This window comes from Rissa tridactyla, chromosome 3 (assembly GCF_028500815.1).
Source record: "Rissa tridactyla isolate bRisTri1 chromosome 3, bRisTri1.patW.cur.20221130, whole genome shotgun sequence".
In the NCBI taxonomy this organism is placed as follows: Eukaryota; Metazoa; Chordata; class Aves; order Charadriiformes; family Laridae; genus Rissa; species Rissa tridactyla.
The window spans coordinates 16,391,934-16,411,197 of NC_071468.1; the positions used below are offsets into that span (position 1 = coordinate 16,391,934).

The window sequence follows — 19,264 nt, forward strand, 5'->3', positions numbered from 1 at the left end:
CGGGAGAGCCTGAGCTGGATTTTGAGGCAGGAAAAAGGCGTTTCAGTTTCTCTAGCCTTTTTTTTTTCTTTACTTGCTATGTTTTGGCTAGCTGGTCTGGCGATCGATCAACCCAGACTGCCCAGAGATGTGAATAACCTTCAACCCGTTTGTGATCGGGACTGGGTTTATAAAAATGACCACCTTGTGAAGCAAACCTTAACCTTCCTACCAAAACCTGAGGCCTCCAGGCACCTGATTAAATGCTAAATGTGAAAAATTATTTCCTTCCTTTATGAACTTTTATGTCCTTTCTCAAGTATATTCATCACATAGAGCTTATTTCCAGCAAATACAGCTTACTTGCCCCATGCTTCTGAGGGAACAACTCCGATTTAACCAAAACAAGAACCTAAAAGCTGCTGCTGAAACTTAATTTCCACGTAGGTTGCAGTAGGAAATAACTGCAATGGTCATTCTGGTGCTGCCATACTAAGCTTGTCGGCTCTTTTTCTTGCTGACGTCCAGCAGTTAGAAAGAGCGTAGCCAAGTTTAACAAAACCCTGTTTGTCAACTGCAGAGACTAAGCCTGTAAGCCTGAAGCTTACCTTATTTAAGCTAAAAAGGCTTTTTAATAGTTGAAAAGCATTTTTTAGTTAAGCTAAAAGGCATGTTGTTAAAGTCACTGCTAACTTTGTGTTATAAACTTAAATTCTGTGCAGTAGCTGCCGGAGGGGAGGACAGAAGTTGTCTGACCTCCCCTAGAAAACAGTATTGTGTCAAGGATGGAATCCACAATGTGGATTCTGGACTGTGCTCCTGGCTTTGTCAGCACAGTGTCCTTTCCCCGAAGCTACGGCAAGATGAATTTTCTTAGTACTTCTGTTGCCTTGATTTTTGTAACTGAACAAAAGCAGATGCATCCCTTTCTGCTAGAGCATTTAATAGTTTTGCTACTGACCTTGAGCAGTAGTGTTAGACTGCTGGTTTATTATTATTTAATATTTATTATTGGACTCTCTCTGTTTCTGCAGTTACTTTGATCTTGCCAGATCGTAGAACCATAGAATGTTTCAGGTTGGAAGGGACCTTAAAGATCACGTAGTTCCAGCCCCCTGCCATGGGCAGGGACACCTCCCACCAGACCAGGCTGCTCAAAGCCCCATCCAGCCTGGCCTGGAACACCTCCAGGGATGGGGCAGCTACAACTCCTCTGGGCAACCTGTTCCAGTGCCTCACCACCCTCACAGTAAAGAATTTCTTCCTAATATCTCATGTAAATCTGCCCTCTTTCAGTTTGAAACTGTTACCCCTCGTCCTATCACTACACTGCCTGATCAAGAGTCCCTCCCCATCCCTCCTGCAGGCCCCTTTTGGGTACTGGAAGGCCGCTATAAGGCCTACCCTGCGCCTTCTCCAGAAGACAGAAACTGAATGTGGCCGGTCTATGTGTCAGCTCTTCGTCCAAACTGCTTCTGTGTTACACGCAACGTCAGTGTTTGGTTGCAAAGACAACTCGTGAAGCGTGAGCAGGGAGCTTGCCAGGGGAGCGGAGCATCCGATGTGATGCTGAGGACGATCTGCCCCTTTCCTGTCAGCACTTTGCCCTTGTCACCTGCTTGATGGCGAGGGTCGCAGGAGTCGCGTTGGATGCCAAAAGACTGCGCTAGTCAAGGCTAGTATTTTTTCAGGGGTAGGAGCTGAAATCTTTGTAGGCATTGGTTATACATTTGAAATGTTTCTGGATATGCGAGCATTGGATCCTTAGCTCATCTAGCTAAGCACATTGTAAAGGCTGTCTTTTTTAATAAATGTACAATATGTGGGAACATACAGGCCTAAATATACTCAAAGTGGGGACTGGGTCACTTCACTCAGTGTTTGCATGGGTGTAAAGAGACTTTTAAATTTACTGCTTTCCATTGGTCAGTTTTCACACTTGCATTTTTGTGGTGTCCTTTTACTAATTTTATCTAGGTCTTTGTCCTCCCAAATAGAATCAATCTTCAGAATGACAAAAGAGATGACGATTTTTGGAGGGCAGGGTGAGAAGCGAACACGAAGTGAGTCAAGTGCAATTATTTTCTTGCAAATCATGCTTAAAATTGATCAATTTTGTCATAGGTAAAAAATGCAAAACTTGTAGTCAGGGAACAGTACAGAATAAGACACGTAAATTTCCCCCAGGTGCTGTGAAGATATAGCTACATACATGGCTAATGTACGTTCAGCATTTTTCCTTTCCAAAGCAAACGGAGCTTGCTGGCACAAGGCGGGTCTTGTGTTGGGGGGATTCGTTTAACATTGCCTTTGAGCCATCTTGGCTTCTTTCCCTTGCAGTGTTAAGGCCTTGTGGATAACATAAATGATACAATTTTCAAGTCAGATCACTGTGCAAAATAGTAGAATATACTCTAGAAATTGCTACGAATTATGTGGCTTTGTTGCTCAACTATCAAAATATTCCCAGAAGACTTTTTGTAGCTTCTGGTGAACTCAAGAATTGACTGGTTTTGTTGGCCTTTTGAGATACAGAAGAAATACAAAGTCAATACCACAACAATTTACAGAAATGTACTTAATTTAATGAAGTCCAGGCTGCTGAACTAAACCCTAGATATGGAGCTACTTTGCAAATCTCTGTTAGGGTGACTTCGGTTATAATAATTAGTAATTAAGTTTGGGTTCCAGAAGACCCGCACCTCACTGTAGTTCACTGGGGCTTTAATAGCAATCATATACTAGTATTGTGGTGGTTCCCTACCGCCAGAGTCCCATCGTATCAGGATCTTCTTCAGTTATATCCAAAAATAGTGATGCTGTAATGAATGGGAAAATAATCCGGCTGCAGCTATGGAGGAGGGGGGAGGAGGCAGGCGATGTGGATTATGCTGCTTGGCATAATGCTCTTTGCCATTAAAGAAGTTAAAAAAAAAAAACAACCTGACAAACCTCAGGGCAACAATAGAACAAACACCCAAGCATTTACTCCAGTACCAAGACTGTGATTTAAAAATAAAAGCCCATGAAACAGCCCCCAGGAATGCTCAAACTGGAGTGTTACTCACGTGACTGTATATTAATGAGCAAATAATCAGTTGCTGTGAAATTGCCCAGCAAAGGCAGCAGCTGGAGTAAATCACGGGGCAGCTCCACTCCAGATACAATGCCCAATATTGTGCTGTCATGGGAAACATGTAAAGTAGTTGGAGCCAATGAAGAGGAAAAACAAGGTCTGTGGGAACAGAGGTATTAACTGTAATGGGGGAGGGGAGGTGTTTACACTCTGCCGGCTTCAGCAAAAATATGATGGGGCAATTAAGGGAAGATGTTCCTACATATGATCCCTATTCCTAAACACGCAAGATTTTGTTTAAAAGGAAAAAGCTCAACAAAGGCATTTCCAAACGGATCATGAAGTGGCAGTCTGCGAGGGATGTAGAGAGACAAAAGTACCACTGGCAAAGCTGGACCAAGACAGGGATAAGGCAAAAAGTCGTCAACGGCAGAGACAATCTCATGGAACAGTAACCAGGAAGCAACGATGACAATGTTTGAGAGGTGAAGGAAGAGTGTTGTACCTGTTTGGGGATAATTCAGGGGAAATAAAGGGCGGTTCTGTCCTCCCAGCCGATGCGCAGCTGCCGGGACAGCAGGTACGGTTCATTTGTTCTTCATTTCCAGAAGCAGCCCTGGAGTAAGGGCTGGGAATTTTAATGCCCATTTAATTCCTCTGTTTAAAATGGCTAACTCCTTACCAGCAGTTCCTGACTTTTGAGTGCTTGCATCTACGCTCATAATTGTAGTTTCTTTTTGTGACTGTAAGCAAAGGTAGAATATTACACTTCAGTTCAAAGGCCTCTACTGGCTTTAGGGAGGACTTTTGTTAGTGCCTGTTATCGCGCAGAGCCAACGATGTCGTGTTGAACTACATTCTGGCTTCTGCCTTGCCCCCAAAATTGTTAATTGGGCCATTTCCAACTGGGGGATTGCTATTGCTAATAAAGGCTGATTGCTGTTGATAGCAATGGGGTTCCCAGAAAAGAAACATCTGACTTCCAGAGGCAGGATTAATGTTTAGGACTGACAATTAGAAGAGCTATCTCCAAGTTTGTAAAATGAACAAGGCATAGAAAGATGGATGCAAAAAGCATGATGCCTTACAATGCTCTTAGAAATCCCTTTTGCGGAACAACTGCACTTGAAGCAGCAGTAAAACTGTGTAGAAAAAGAGGCTATTTTTAAGGCACCTTTGTCTTACGACTTGCATTTGATAGGCTCTAGAAATATGCGGTTTGATGTCTGAACATAAATGGTTGTTTAAAGCGCTGTCTGTACCAGCTGGTTTTGGTAATACAGTCTGTGTTACCCATGAGAGAGAGGGTTGAAAAAGGAGGACTGGAGGAATTGTGGATGGATCAGTGTAGCTTTGGTCTTGAAAAATGCTGAAATTACTAGAACACGTGACTGTAAATATTCAAAAAGTAATTTGGCTTGAAAAGAAAAAACAGCTATAGTGGATTTGAAGAGAACAAACATATGCAAACCATTTCCTTGAATGAGGTCATCTGCCTAGTTGATAAGGAGGAAGACACCAAGATTGTATCTTAACATTAATGATGCTCTATGAGTGTCCCCCAAGACCGCAAAAGGGAGGAGAAAGGGTAGCACAGAGCTCACTACTGTTATGGTAACGGCTCAAACTGGTTTGGAGGAAGAAAGGAAGAAGATACTTGCAAGGAGTATTTATTTCCCTGCCCAAATGGAGAGGGAAGACGATGTGCTGTCAAGTGGAATCCAGATGAACATCTGTCCTGGCCTCACTTCTTTTAGTCGTTTTAAATGGCTGAGAGTTCAGAATAAATCTGATTGATAAACTGAAGAGATGGCCTAAAATCTGAATGTGGCATTCAGCGCAGATGAACTGCAGAATACTTGAGAGCTTTAAAATTATTTCACAGGGTGAAAGCCTGAAACGGGTTACAAAAGTCTTGCATTCTTCTTCACTGGAGGATTTTACAGTAAGATTTCTGTGATGTTGGCCAAGGCTTCCCTGATCCTGTCTCATCACAGGAATTTCACTGGATGATGCCTGGAGACCCCATCCATACCCACGTTTCTGTTAAATTTATGGAGATTTTGTCTGTAGAAATTCTATGCAAGAACACAAAGCAGCCTGTGGCAATAAAAAGATTTTGATTAGAGGGCCTAATCCTTTAGATGTCATTCAATACTGAAGCTTTGCTTGCGTGAGGACTGCAAGATTAGACTTTTTAAAAGGAGGTTTTCACACTCATGTTAAATATTCCTAGCAAACTACATTGGGGATAGCACAAGAAACTTGTGGTCATTCCTCTCATTAAACCACCACTTGCTATTTTCTTAGTCTAGTAAAGCTGTTTAATTTTTGACGGGCTTTTCATCCAGAAATCTTAATTCTTACTTAAGCCCACAATTGCAATGGCTTCCGCTTTTTGCAAGAGTGGAAAGGATGCAGACGGGTGGCCTTCATGTTTCTGGGCAGCCAGATGTACTCTGTGTGTTTAGTCTGCTTTGCCTGTGGCCCAAAACTTATATTGAGCATGCACAAATACTGGCCTGTATTACAAAAGGAGCAGTTAAAATGTCAAGTGATGATGGTAGAGTACCATCAAATAGTCAGTGGGGGGAAAGGAGAAAAGGTCTGCTCATCTGCTGCTTCAGCTCTGTCAAATGTCCAGTTGGTGCAAATTAGTGATGTTTTTACTCACGTGCCTTCATTCTTCTAAGTAATTTTATTGAAGGATTCTTCTGTTTCTTTCATTTTACTGCGGGGACTGAATGTCTCTTGATCTCAGCCCTTGGTGATTTCTTCAGGTAGAATTTTCTGAAAGGCAAAAATAACCATCCTTCAAATAATCAACTGGTGGAAAAAAAAAATGCATTTTGCCTTCTAATGAAAAGCTGACCCTGACATCATTGTATTTCTAAGAGCTGACCCAAAAACCCGCTGCTAAAATTGCAAGAAAAAAGAGAAGGAAACCTTGGTTCTGCGGTTTGAGTTATGTTATTTCCTGGCATGAGGCAACACCTTCATGTGGTCTAAACATACATTTAATCTAACTTCAGAGAAAATTGCCTTGTGGAGAGCTGCTGATCCTGTCGAGGTGTTCAGAATAGAGACGTACAAATGGTACCATCCCACGGATGGTGCAGTTTGAGGCTGGTAGGGCAAAAAGGCTCTGGGGAGTGAGTAAAGTTAGAGTTGTCACTGATAGGAGCCTGGAAATATCTGTTTTAGCTGAACGTTGGTGCTAATACTCAGTGTTGGGGAGCTACTGCATCCTCAGCACCTTGCTGCAGAGCAGATGCCATCTGTCATCTCCCCCAAAGCCTGCTCTGTCCGCAGGGAGTTAGAGAAGTAGCTCAGAAGCGGTGCTGATTTCCCAAGTGTGACTGAAAGAAATCAACACCTCTTGGAAACAGGAGAAGATCGGGAGTGTTAAATTCCCAAGGGTAGAGCTAGATAGCCGTAAAGGAAACCTACAGCTTCAGGAGTGATTGGCATCATCTCAGTTTTCACACCCAGGTTAGAACCTTCAACTCTGAACTACTCAGATAATAGCCGATGGAGAGAAACCAGCATCTGCAGAGGATGAAGGCTTCATCTCAGGCTGTGGCTTGACAACACATGGCCATTGGGGCCGTAGTTGCTCAAGGAGCTCTTCTTTTTGGCTCTTTTTCTCCCAAGGAATTTGTTCCAGTACCCAGACTGCTGCACAGCTGGTGGTTTGGGTGCTATTGTAAGTAGGTTTCTATCATTCAACTTGAGATCAGTGAGATTACAAAGGAAGAGAGACTCATTAAACAAGGAACGGACTCCTGTGGATGCGCCTCCTTCCCCGAGGACATCATGAGCGGAGAAATTCCCTTCTGAGAAAACCAAGAGCCTAGGGGAGACTTCCCTGTCTCTCCCCCTGGGAGCAGAGTGCTTTTCTCCTGTGTCCTTCTCCATCTCTTTCAGAAGCTGCTGGGCTCCTTTAGTTCATAGGACGTACGGGAACTATGTGGAGGCCATGCTTTTTGTTTAAGGGTCTGCCTTGTTCTGTTCCCCCTTCTAAGTAAAGCCATTACAGATGCGTTTTCTTGCCTTCCTGTCCCCACCACAACCATCTTCAGAAGTGGTGATGCCTTAATTCTTGGTCTGCAAATTGAAGGTCCACCGCCATGTCATTCAACCTTTCTTATAGTACACGACCCACTGTATCTCCCTCCCATCTCCTTTACAGAGCCTTTGTAGCCATAAGTTTCATTTAAAAAATAAACTCAGGCTCCTCAGGCAGCTGCGGGTGGTCGGGGCGTGGTGTGGCCTTGCCTTGCTACTGTGGTGAGCTGCTTCTTGGATAAGTCATAGGCCACCACTGCCAAGCCCCAGCACAGCGTTTTGAGCCTTATCAGGCTTCTCGGGCTGCCTAACTGGCAGCAGGCAGGAGTGTTTCTGCAGCTGGGCTTCTCCTATCACTGGGTAACTGTCTTCAGCTAACGTAGGCCAAGAAAAGCAAATGGGTTCTTCCACCGCTTCCCCATGCCCTTTTCATGACAGCTGTGTATTGTCTGGCCATTTTATTAGCAATAGCGCTGATCTTTCCTTCTCTGCAAAGCCTAAGGGTGTTCAGAGGCTGACAGCCAGAGACATGACCAAGGAAACACTTCAGCCAAGGTGGAACCTGATCTTCCCTAGACAGGGGCTGCTGGTGCCGGCTGATTGCCGGCTTTCGATGCCTGTGCCTGGCCAGGTTTCTTGTATCAAGAAGCAACAGTTTATGGTGAACCTTCAAAAACAAAACAACAAAAAAAACAAAACTGAAACCCAAGCCTTTTTCCAACCCCTTCTTTATGGAAGGAGCTGAGATGCTTCAGGGTGCCTGAGCACCAGCAGGTCTCCGAGGCCCCAGGCAGCACAAGCTGCAGGCAGGATGCTCCACGTGTGGCTGTTTCTTGAGGTTTCTGTCATGCCCCTCTTTGTCTGCCTCAGCACCTGCCAGGTGACGAGCATCTGCCACGTCCAGCCTTTCTGCTTGCATCAAGCCATACCTTCATGCTGCGCAATGCTGTGGTTTTGTTTCTGCGCTTAACCCAAGAAAATTCAGTCCCCTGGGAGGGATGGTGGTGGTGCAGGATTTGGGGTTTTTTTATTCTAATTGACTAGCTGCTGATTTAAGTAATTCTGTGAAGCTGCTGGGTAGGTACCAAGGCGTACCAAGGAACAAAAGGTCTTTATCTTGACTGTCTACGTATTTTATAACAACTTTACTGTAGTGGCACCTGCTGGCAAGGTTTACAACTGCAGCATTTTCAGTGATGACAGATGGGATAGCTGGGTATCAGTGCAGGCACTAAAGAATGTTTTATTGACCTACTCAAAATGCCATATCAAGGGCATTTAAAGCTCTGAGTGAGCAGGCTTGGCCTTACAGCTGACCCAGCTTGGAGCCAGAGGTGTGACAAGGCAGTCCTTGGGTTTGTTCCAGCTGGAATTTCCCTGTGATCCACTTTGCAAGTTTAATTCTTTGCTTTAGATATCACGGAATAAGCTCACTGATTTTTATTTTTACTCATTTGCCTTACAGATTTGTTTTCCCTGCATCAGTGTCGGTCCTAGAACATCACAGCCCTGCTGAAGTCACCTTTCTTTGAGGTCTGGCGCGGATGAAAAATGGCTGAACCCCGTGAACGCGTTTCCCTCATCAGGCTGGGTAATTTCAGTATTTTTCACTGGGGCTTTGTCAACACAAGCAATATGTCCTCAGAAAGGGGCAATGCAAGCAAAAGGAGGTACCTGAAGAATACCAAGCACGTCTCCAGCTGCACGTGTAAGCATTTCCCCGGCACTCATCCATACGTGCGCAGCCTCTCGGAGGTCAATTTAAGTCATTGATGCGGATGCGTAGAAGAGAGAGTAGATGTAACACAAATCACTTTTGAATTAATGTTGCTGTGAAAATCCATCAAATACCATGCAAGTTTGGGGAATTGTATTTCAGCACTTGGGACTCAGCTCATTTTAAATGCTGAGACAAGTTACTTTTTTAGACAAACATTCAGTGATTTAAACTAAACAAGAAAAACTCCCCTTTATTCTCCCCCAAGGCTCCCCACCGGAAAAGATACGGGGTCATCTGAATTTCACACGTCAAGTGGAAGAGTGCAATACATGCTTTTTAAACACCAAAGGGATTCACTGTTCTGGAGGTGAAGTGAAAAGATGCATTCAGTTACACATCTCTTTATATACAACATCAGTGGTAAATGAGAAGCAGTTGTATTAGGAGCTTAAAAGTCCTCGTAGCTCATTTTATCATATAATTCAAAGCAGCACTGTCTGGTACTGACGCCTTTTGAAGACCCAAATTTTATGGTTGGTTTGAAGCTGTAGATTTTATCTAAAATGGCGTTAAACCTATTATGTATAATTAAGCAATTGCAAAAAAAACCAACCCAAAAACAAAAAACCAAACCAGTGAATAACCTGAAATATACCTTTTCCCACTGGGAAAGTTTTAACTTGGCATAATAGACCTGCACAGATACTCTTTGGGTTTGATGTTTCAGATTAGTAGAGAAAATACATACATTTATTCGATAACTATAGTAGTGAAAGACTAAATTAGCTAGATGGGCCTCCTGCTGTACTGCATAATAATTTGGCAAGTAAACATATTGTTGGGGTATAAAGCAAAGGCATCATAAATATACTGTTTACCTTTTATCTGTGGTGTTGCAAGAGCCTTTCGTACATGTCACTTATTCCCTACAGTGGGAGACAATAGGGAAATTATACAGCAAAGAGCCTTGAGAAAACGATTTTGCACAGTCTTGGTGCCACATAAATGAAAGTGTTTTCTGAAGGGCTGTGTTATGTTTCAGAGCTGCAACAGCATAAACCCAGCACAACTCAGACTGTTTTAATAGAGCAGGATTTGATCCTAAGTGGGGAATTTGATCCTAAGGGGCGCCTGAGGTTTTTACCGAGGCAACTCGATAGGACTGATGCTCCGACACAGTATATTACGCTTTGGGAATATTACAACGGCATCTGTTTTGGAACAGAATAGCAAAAGGCATAAAGGAGCTTCATGTTGACCTAAAAGATCCGATATGTTATTTTAAAATAACTCTTGCCGTACCACCTGCATGTTTGATTCCTGACAGCTTACTGAAACGTCACTTGGTTTTGCCCAAAATCCTCGCTTGCGTGGGGAGCACTTCAGCACTAAACGCGGAGAAATTTGGGGCTGCGTCAGCGCCCAGGAAACGATGTGAAGCACAGACACCATGCTGCTGCTGCTGCTGGGGCAGCGAGTTGTGTGTGCTGCCAAAGGCTTCCAGCTGCCAGAGCACCAAAAAAATAATAATAAAAAACAGAACAAACCCCCAGACGCTTCCTCCCCACCTTTCAGATGCCACCAGCTCATCCTGAGGGCGAGCAAGAGCTGAATGAAGCTGGAAACGCTGCCGCAAACCTTCTCACCGTGTCGCCGGCGTGGGTGTCTGCTCGGCGCAGCCTCCCCAGCCCCAGCAAATTCGTTTCCTTCTGAAAAGGGCTTGAGTCCGCGCTGTGCCTGGCTCCGCCTGGAAACTTAAACCCGTGCTTTACAGGAGCTCTCGCTGCACCTGAATCGCAGTTTTCACCTTCGCCATCCCTTCTCCTTTCAGGACTAAAGTCCTCCTTGTCAATCCGGGCGCTGTGGAAGAGGGTCTGAGCTCGTGCAGCCCAGCAGCGGGTCAGAAGCGGGTGCGGGAGTCCTGGATGTAGAGCTGGTTCCCATACGGAGGTTGGCTGCGCACTTCTTACACATCCAGCATCCTGCAATCCACCTATGGCTTCCCGATGTGCTGATAGGGCACCATCTGAATTTAATCCAACTTACTGAACTCGAACCAGAGGCTTTGTAAAGACTTTTTAAGCCAGAGTTGTTGGTGGTTTTTTTTTTAAATTTTATTTTATTTTTTAAAATACGTGGGAGGGGGGAAAAAAAAAAAGCCCCGTTGCTGGGAAGGTCCTGCCCTGGTTGTTGGAACTGTAGGAATTCAGATACATGGCATCGAAGTGCATGCTGCTTATTTTGGGGGAGGAGAGGGGAGGAAAAGCAAGCAGTAAATGACCGTCTATCTCCAGAGGACTATAGGCGTACCTGCACCCAGAAAGATAACAGGGACACTGCTGTTTTCTGATCCTTTTTTCTAAGTCAGGTACTGTAAGAGCTGAAGCGGGTTTGCTGCATGTTTGTCTAGAAGTATCCACTGTAAATGTGATATAACAAAAACTAACGGGCTTCAGGATTTAGCGTAAAATGCTCCATCTCACCCCGAAATCAAAACACGCACAGCTTGCTACCAAGAGCAGCTGAAGAGGCCACAGGTGTAACGTTAAAGGGATGCTACTGGTTTTTCATATATAACTTCCAGTATGTTAAAACTTTTCATTTTCTGAAGACTACCAATGCTTTTGAAATACCTTATAAAGTATATATTTCAATAATCAAGATTTAAATGATCGTTCTGCCCCTTGGTCTAAGGTTTAATCAGAATGATTCCTACATCTTTTGCCGAGCAACACAAAAATGGTCTACAGAAAAATTCACTCCTGAACATTTTCAGAACTTTATATAATTTCACATTCTAAAATATTTCTAGAGAAGCTGAGGTCTGAAGTGATCTAGCACCATTCCATACGTGAAGCGGTACGGTATGCGTGTGTGTGTGGGGGTGTCCGTTGGTAGTCTGAACTGGACCTAACCCTGAATATATAGATTATAGCTGAGGTTGAACTGGAATCAAAAGAAATGCCAGTTTGATTCCCTCCTGTCTGAGCTGATCTTTCCACTCCTCGAGGCCTATTTCAATAACCCGCTTGTTATCGCCCTCTGAGTTAAGCATATGCTATTATTGTTCTTATCTATGTGTTCACTTGATTATGGGACTGTCTTCTGAGCCTGTCATCGCTGTCGCTGCTTCATAATGAGCATAATTATTTCTCTGTGGGCTGCCAGACTTGCTAATGATGCCACATTGGGGGCTGCTGCTGTGGCGAGAGGTGAGGGCGGCGTGCGGACCTCTGCGGAGCGGGACCGAAGCTGGAGCACGGCTGGGAAGAGTGATGTAGGTCAGGGCAGCTTCGGGATTGCTTCGTGGGGGCATTAATGGTGGCTGGAGTTTTTGCATCTAGTTCCCAACAACGTACCCCGTTATGGCCCTTGGGAGTCTCCTGGGCTTTCAGAAAAGCACATTCTTGCGCGTTTATACTGTTGCTTTTGATTTGTGCGTCGCCCGCAGCTTCCGATGAGATCCTCCCCTCAGGCTCCCCGAGGTCAGTGGTTTTACGAGCTGCCTCCAGATTAAAATTCAGCTGCTTGTTTGAAGTGCGAAGCTCAGAACTGGACGCTGTTTCCCAATGGAAGAGCGTATACAATTAGTTCCTCCAATTTACCAGCCAAAGCAACCTTCACGGCTTTCTGTGTCATCTGGAATATGACAGTGAATCCAGTCAGCACAAAACCAATCTCTTCTATGCTGCTCAGCGTCTTCATATGTGAATTAACCTATGTGTAAAGAGCAAATCTCACAACGCCAAAATCAGATAAAAATTAAGACCTTGTATTACCACAGCTTGAACTTACTCTTGTTAAATGGTAAAGAAGTATTTTTGCTTTTCAGTTTATTAAACTCATGTTGCAAAAGTGCAATATGGTTGATGACACACCAGTGCTGTGGCACAGCAAATGCAGTCTTTGCTCTGGGAAGCCTCTACGCAGCATCAGGTTGGGTCACAAAATGGGCAAAGAACAGACCACGAAAGAAGCGTCAGATCAAGATTTTACACTGTAAGTTATTTCCCATGAGCAGGGGTGGGGAGGGAGAAAGGGCAGGGATGAGAAGCGCCTCAGCATCAAGATTTCTTTCGCACAGCCTGTTTAAGGCCAACAGCTAGTAAATCACACCCGGTTTCACTTGGGTAAGCGGGGAATGAGCCCCAGAATGACATCTAAATAGGCCAGGACAAGGTCACAGCTGCCTGCTGGGGAAGATGGCACAACCCCCCGCCCCCAAACACACACGCAGGTACTCTCATGCGCTCTCTCTGTGCTCATCTCACTGTCTCGCAACCCTGTTCTCTTCCACAAGCCTGCCCAGGAAAGCTGCTTAGCAAAGGTCCACCTCACCTGAAGGTACACGGGGTGCCCCAGGGCGCCAGGGACTATGTGAGTGAAGCTTTCCTGGTTCTCCACATGGATTTTCCACTGTGGTGCGGTGGATGTCGCTCCCGGCTGGCATCTGACAGGGGGTCACTCGCAGGCTCCTGGCCCTGGCAGTGAGCTCAGGGGATGACGTGATAGAGAGCAGCCCTGCGGAAAAGGACTTGGGGGTACTGGTGTATGAAGAGCTGGACATGAGCCAACAATGTGCACTCACAGCCCAGAAGGCATATTGCATCCTGGGCTGCATCAAAAGAACCGTCGCCAGCAGGTCGAGAGAGGTGATTCTGCCCCTCTATTCTGCTCTGATGAGACCCCACCTGGAGTACTGTGTCCAGCTCTGGAGCCCTCAGCACAAGAAGGACATGGACCTGTTGGAGTGGGTCCAGAGGAGGGCCATGAAGATGCTCAGAGGGCTGGAGCACCTCTGCTGTGAGGACAGGCTGAGAGAGTTGGGCTTGTGCAGCCCCGAGAAGCGAAGGCTCCGGGGAGACCTTATAGCCCCTTCCAGTAGCTGAAGGGGGCCTACAGGAGAGATGGGGAGGGGCTGTTTGCAAGGGCATGTAGCGATAGGACGAGGGGCAATGGTTTTAAACTAGAGCAGGGTAGGTTTAGATTAGACATTAGGAAGAAGTTCTTTACAATGAGGGTGGTGAGGCACTGGCACAGGTTGCCCAGAGAGGTGGTGGAGGCCCCATCCCTGGAGACATTCAAGGCCAGGCTGGATGAGGCTCTGAGCAACCTGATCTAGTTGAAGATGTCCCTGCTTACTGCAGGGGGGTTGGACTAGATGACCTTTAAAGGTCCCTTCCAACCCAACACACTCTATGATTCTCAGCAGAGCACTGGGAGCCTGGAGTGGGGCGAGTGTCCTGGGCTACGGGCTCAGTGGCCACCAGGTCAGGCTCCTCCATAACACAGTGCTGCTGTTCTCAGCTGATGAACCTTCAGAGAGCTGTGAATGACTCCCAGGAAAATGCAGAGGAGAACAAAAGAAACAGAAGCCTTTTTGTTCAGACTCCTGCATCTGCGAAGCAGTGGCTTGCACTTCCACTGAAAATCCTCTTGGAAATCGGCAAACAGGGGAAAAAAAAGTTGACTACTGCGAGATATAGGCAATGTCTAGCAAGTTGATGGAAAGTACACTTGCTTTTTTTATTTTCCACCTAGCAAAAGACAGGGATGGAGGCTTTACAGGCATAATTTCTCATGCTAATGATGATGTGTTTAACACACACCTAGCGTGAGAGGTCAGAGCCTCTACTGATTGCTTTGCTTTCTTCTGTTTTAATTGCAGCACCTCAAACCAGAAAGCCCATGTTCCCCGTGCATGCTCTAACAAGAGGTACTAGTAAATGGTCCCTTGCGCTCTCAGTGCGTTATCCTCTGCGGTTTTGCGTGTGAGGTTGCTGTGGAGGTGTGCTGCCTAGGGTTTTTGCTGAGAAAAGCATAATGCGCCTTGATCTCTCACAGGTGGTAGGTAGTCTGTCAGAGAGGGCGGCTGATGGGAGTAAAAACCCTTCTCCCAGCCCTGACTTCAACAGGTTGGCTGCGTGTATCCACACGTGAAATGCTGTTTCAGCGGGTTTTTAACAAGGAGAGTGAGGTGCAGGCGAAGGAAGGGAGCTCACTCGCGCACCCCTCCGCCAACCTGATGCTTCCTGCGACCTGCTGGCTGTTGCGGAGCATTGGGGTTGGACGCAAAAACCCTTGGAGCCCATCTCTCATCCCCAGATATATATTTAAAGAGCAAACAGTGTAGCTGCTTTAACAGCGAAACACCATTTAGGTAACAATATAATAGTAACAGCGGCACAGGACAGCCTTCCCAACTCAAGCCAGTGCAGTAGTCATCAGCTTGTCAGATGTGCATGACACAGAAATCCTAATTTTCAGGTAGAATGTGTAAAAAAAATAGGTTTACCAAGTATCATCCCCCCAGGTGTCTGTCTGTCTGTCTCATGGCTTTCAGATGGCTTCCTCAAAGAAGAGAAAAAAGAAATACATGTATTGAGAGAACGGTAGATGCAGGGTTCAAAAAGCAATGGCATCTATGCGGTCATCTAATACTGCTTCAGCTAAAAGGTAAATTCTACAGTCACTGAATTGCGTATTTTTATCCAGCTCTAGACGTTTCCCTGCAAACAATACCAATGAAAGTTCTTGGATGGAGAGCTGCAATGGCCGCTGGAGCTGTAGCAGACTGAATTTGCTGCTGCATTTTCAATAGACAAAATTTAGAGGAAACTTTGTGTAAGCACTAGATAAAAATAATTTATCAAGCTAGTGAATCAAAGCCTTTTTTTTAAGTCAGAACAATTCCTGGGGTGGTCAAGACACTGGGACAAGTAAACTGTGGCATAGGAGCTGCTCTTCTTTCTTCTGCTTCCCTGAAAGAGTTTCCAAGGGGCCTCAGAAAGCATGGGAGAGGAAGAGCTGTCTGCGGTGGTGGGAAGACGCCTGCCCAGCTGGATCCCGACATCCTCCCCTGTTTCCCCAGTTCAGAGCCATCAGTTCAGCCTTGCAAACCGCTCCTCTTGGTCTAGCAAAAGCCCTGTAATGACCCGATCGTGTACAGTCCTGGGGTCTGGTTGGGCTGAAAACTCCGGAGGGGACTTGGTTGTTGTTCCTCGCTACCCAACGTCCTTTTGGGAAGGAGCGCAGGTGGGACAGCTCTGTGTCACCCATCTCCTGTCAGAGGGCTTCAATAGTGAAGGATATTTAGGGGACAGCCGAGAGGAGCAACTTTGAATGAAGGGAAGAGAAGCAACCAGGATAACTTCTGTGTGCCTTTTTCTTTCACGCTGTGAACACCGTGGGGGCTGTTCACCCCTAAAATAAGCCCCCAGCCTGTAGTAGCTGATGGCCACAGGCAGCTGGTCACCAAGGCAGGACTTCAGTGTAAGCACATAAAGTAGACAGGTGAGGGGGCTGTCGATATCCAGCTCAGTAATAATCACGCATAAACTACAGCAGTTGAAATATGTACTCCAAAGAAATGTGGACTTGTAGGAGTACTACAGCTGTGAATAAAGGAGCTGTGTTTTGTACAAAAGATGTATAATTCACTGTACAATTTCTCCTCTCTGCCTTGTCCAGTTTTCCCCACACCTTCTGTATGATCCTGCAGAAAACCAACACCCGAGACCATGAGGTGAAGACCGGAGGCAGCTCACCATGACGTTGGTGTCAGCAGTTTCTTTGAGAACGTCTCTAAAAATAGTGTTTCTGCTGAGAGGTAACAGGCTGCATTAAAAAAAAAACACTTAAAAATCTCTTCTAACTTGCGGAACTTCCAGGCCCCAAATGGACGGTCCCAAATCCAAGCCCCTCAATACGTTAACTTGGAAACAAGTCTGTACGTTTGCGGTGTGGCTGCAATGACGCTGCTCTGGGAATGGCACAGAGCAGCTTCTTCCCTCCCAGGGTGCCCTGCCGGGCCCTGCAGCCACCCACCGGCCCCGGGCGCCAAACTGGGTGAGCAGAAACGGCTGAGGGTTTGTTCTCCTCCCCGTGTGAAGCTACACCCACCCAGAGCAAAACATCCACGCTCAGCTCTGCCCCTCTGCCGCCGGCGTTAGGTGTTAGGCAAGTTTGGCTACTTTGCAGTGGGATAAAGAGAGGTGGGAAGAGATGTGTGGAGAAGTAATGAAATAAAGAAAACCCTTTAAAAATGAAATGTGCTTTTTTTTTTAAATTCTTTTTTGTTCTTTCTTTTTTTCTTCCCCCCCTCTTTCCCCCCCCTTTGCTTTCCTTGCTTTCCTTGCTTTTTTCCTTTTTTCTTTTTTTGTGCTTTCTTTTCTCTTCTTCCTCCTTCCTTCTCTTCCTTCCCTTCCTTCCCGTGTTTATTTTACACTTGCACTGTGGCGTGTTCTCAAATAGGGTAAACTGCAGCAGCTCAGGAGAAATGACTGTGACAAGTGGGACTTTTGGAGACCGTACCTCAGAATTTGCCCTCCCCAGGGCAGCTGCCGAGGATGCCCGTTGTACAATAGTTTTCCTGCCTGAGGAGCAAAACAATAAGGCCCAGAAACGTTGTTTCTGGAAATGCTTGTTTATAGGCAAAGGTTTTACATATTGAATGTAAACCTACTATAAGCTAGATTTTAAGTTAAAAGTACTCTCCAGAATTGCAGAGAAAGCTCATAGCTGGCTTTAACAAGTAAACATTTTTATTATAAAATTTCTGTAGTGTTTATGTTACATGTATATATAAAATAAATATATTTCTATATTATGAATACAATAAGTATAAATTAATTTTATAAATTGTGCGTAATTATATAGTTACTCATTCTACATTAATTATATATTGTGAGTTATGTGCAATGTATAGCCTATATAATTATATAAATGTGCACTTATGAGTTTCTTATGTATTTATAAACACAGTTTCTTACACATTTACAAGGCCGTAATCTCCGGTTTGCTCAGCATCATCTGTTAACTACGGGGCCGAGGAGGATTTCTCTCTAGCGTGTGACTCAGTTCCTCCCTGCCCCTTCGGCAGCTGCGATGCCGTCTCTGTGTACACATGAAAAGCAGGATGGCGAAGGCGAAACAGAACAGCGCGCGGCGCGTGTGGCAACGCGTGCTGATCAGAACAAGGTAAAAGCAATAGGATAAGCAGGCGCAAGTCTCCGAAGACTAGCGGGGCTCTCGTTTCGCAAAGGGAAGTCAGTGGCAATGACCGGTGTTGACTTACTGAGAACCAGGGAGCCAGGAGGGAAGCAAACGAGAAGCTGGGCTCCCTTTTGCAGTTCAGTGCTAATTGTACCGCCTTGCGCCTGCTCCGGGGAGGAGAGGAGGGCTCAGACGCTTACAGCTAATGAACACAGCAACTGAATAAATACGACGGGGCCAAACACGTTAGCATTGCGCATTTTTTTTTTGGTCTTCTGAGAGGTTGTGTACAGATAGACTGGGGTGTGGGGAGGGTCTTGGCGCTTTGAAAAGCGGAAATTCCCCTCTCCCAGGGAAGGAAACGTGCCGCGCTTGAGACGGCTCACGAAGCGGTTGGCGGCTGCCTGCAGGAAGAGCAAACCGTCTCATCTCGAACTTGAAAGCCAAACTCGGTTTCAAGAGCACGCCGAAGCAGCAGCGCGACTGGTGAAGTTTACACGTTGGGTGACCTGTACAGCCGCTTCTCTGAAATGAAAATACGTGGCTAGGAAAGCAGTTAGAGAAAGGCCTGTCCCTGAGGATTTCTTTTGCAGCAATACGAGAAGCCTCCCCAGATTTGGTGCAGTTGAGAATTAGACATTTTTGAAGGGCAGGCTGCAGGGGGGAGGTGGGACGGCGAGCGAGGCCAGTTCAACAGCTGTCTACAAACCAGCCTGAGTGGCCTGAACGTTGTCAGGTGCTTCCGGAGACCTTGAACAGGAAGGTTTTTGCCACCCAAGCCTATGTGAGCCACCGGGACTGTTTGAAATTTTCATGTCAGCTGATGCTGCTGAAGGAGAAGTATCTCTCCTTCAAACTTGAAAATGCTCTAAAACCCCAACTTTGAAGAAAGGCTGGAGGATGCAGTGGTGATCTCCTGATTTCTCTTTAGCGTTGCTGGAGACCTTATCTGCTTCAGCCTGCACAAGCAGCCCCGGCTTTTTTGGCCAAGCTGCTCAATGACTTCATCTGGGTTTTATTTTTTCCCCCTCTCTCAGGGGAAAGATCAGCAGTGCCTCAGTGCCGAAGAGGCAGGCAAACATGGGGCGGATGCTGCACTTTCACGGAGCCCGAACGCAGCTAGTCCAGGAAATCACTTTGCAGCCAGCTGCCCTGGGCCACCACGGCTTCACCAAAAGGCTGGCATGATGGCGGCAAAGGCCGTAACTGGAGGAAACGTGCTCTGGGTAGTATTTTTATATATAGCAGACAGGAAAGGAACAGAGAAGTAAGAAAGCGAAATTTTTTAGATTGCGGTGTGTTTTTCAGCCTCAGTTCCCCAATCGCCTTTACACCGCGAGGTCCTCCTGCCACTTGCCATTTGCTTTCATCAGGACAGTGTGTGCATCAGATGAGTAATGCCAATGCTTTACATGTAACTGCAGCTT

At 45.8% G+C, this 19,264-nt stretch overlaps 1 long non-coding RNA gene across 1 annotated transcript; it reads right to left on the reverse strand.

Annotated features, from left to right (window-relative positions):
• Positions 1-5,734: 5,734 nt before the first annotated feature.
• LOC128906737 (uncharacterized) lies at positions 5,735-10,691 on the reverse strand. The gene is made up of 4 exons (XR_008465304.1): positions 10,412-10,691; positions 9,722-9,769; positions 8,798-8,869; positions 5,735-5,845 (listed from the first exon to the last, which is right to left on the reverse strand). It is a non-coding gene; the product is annotated as an uncharacterized LOC128906737 (long non-coding RNA).
• Positions 10,692-19,264: the final 8,573 nt, after the last annotated feature.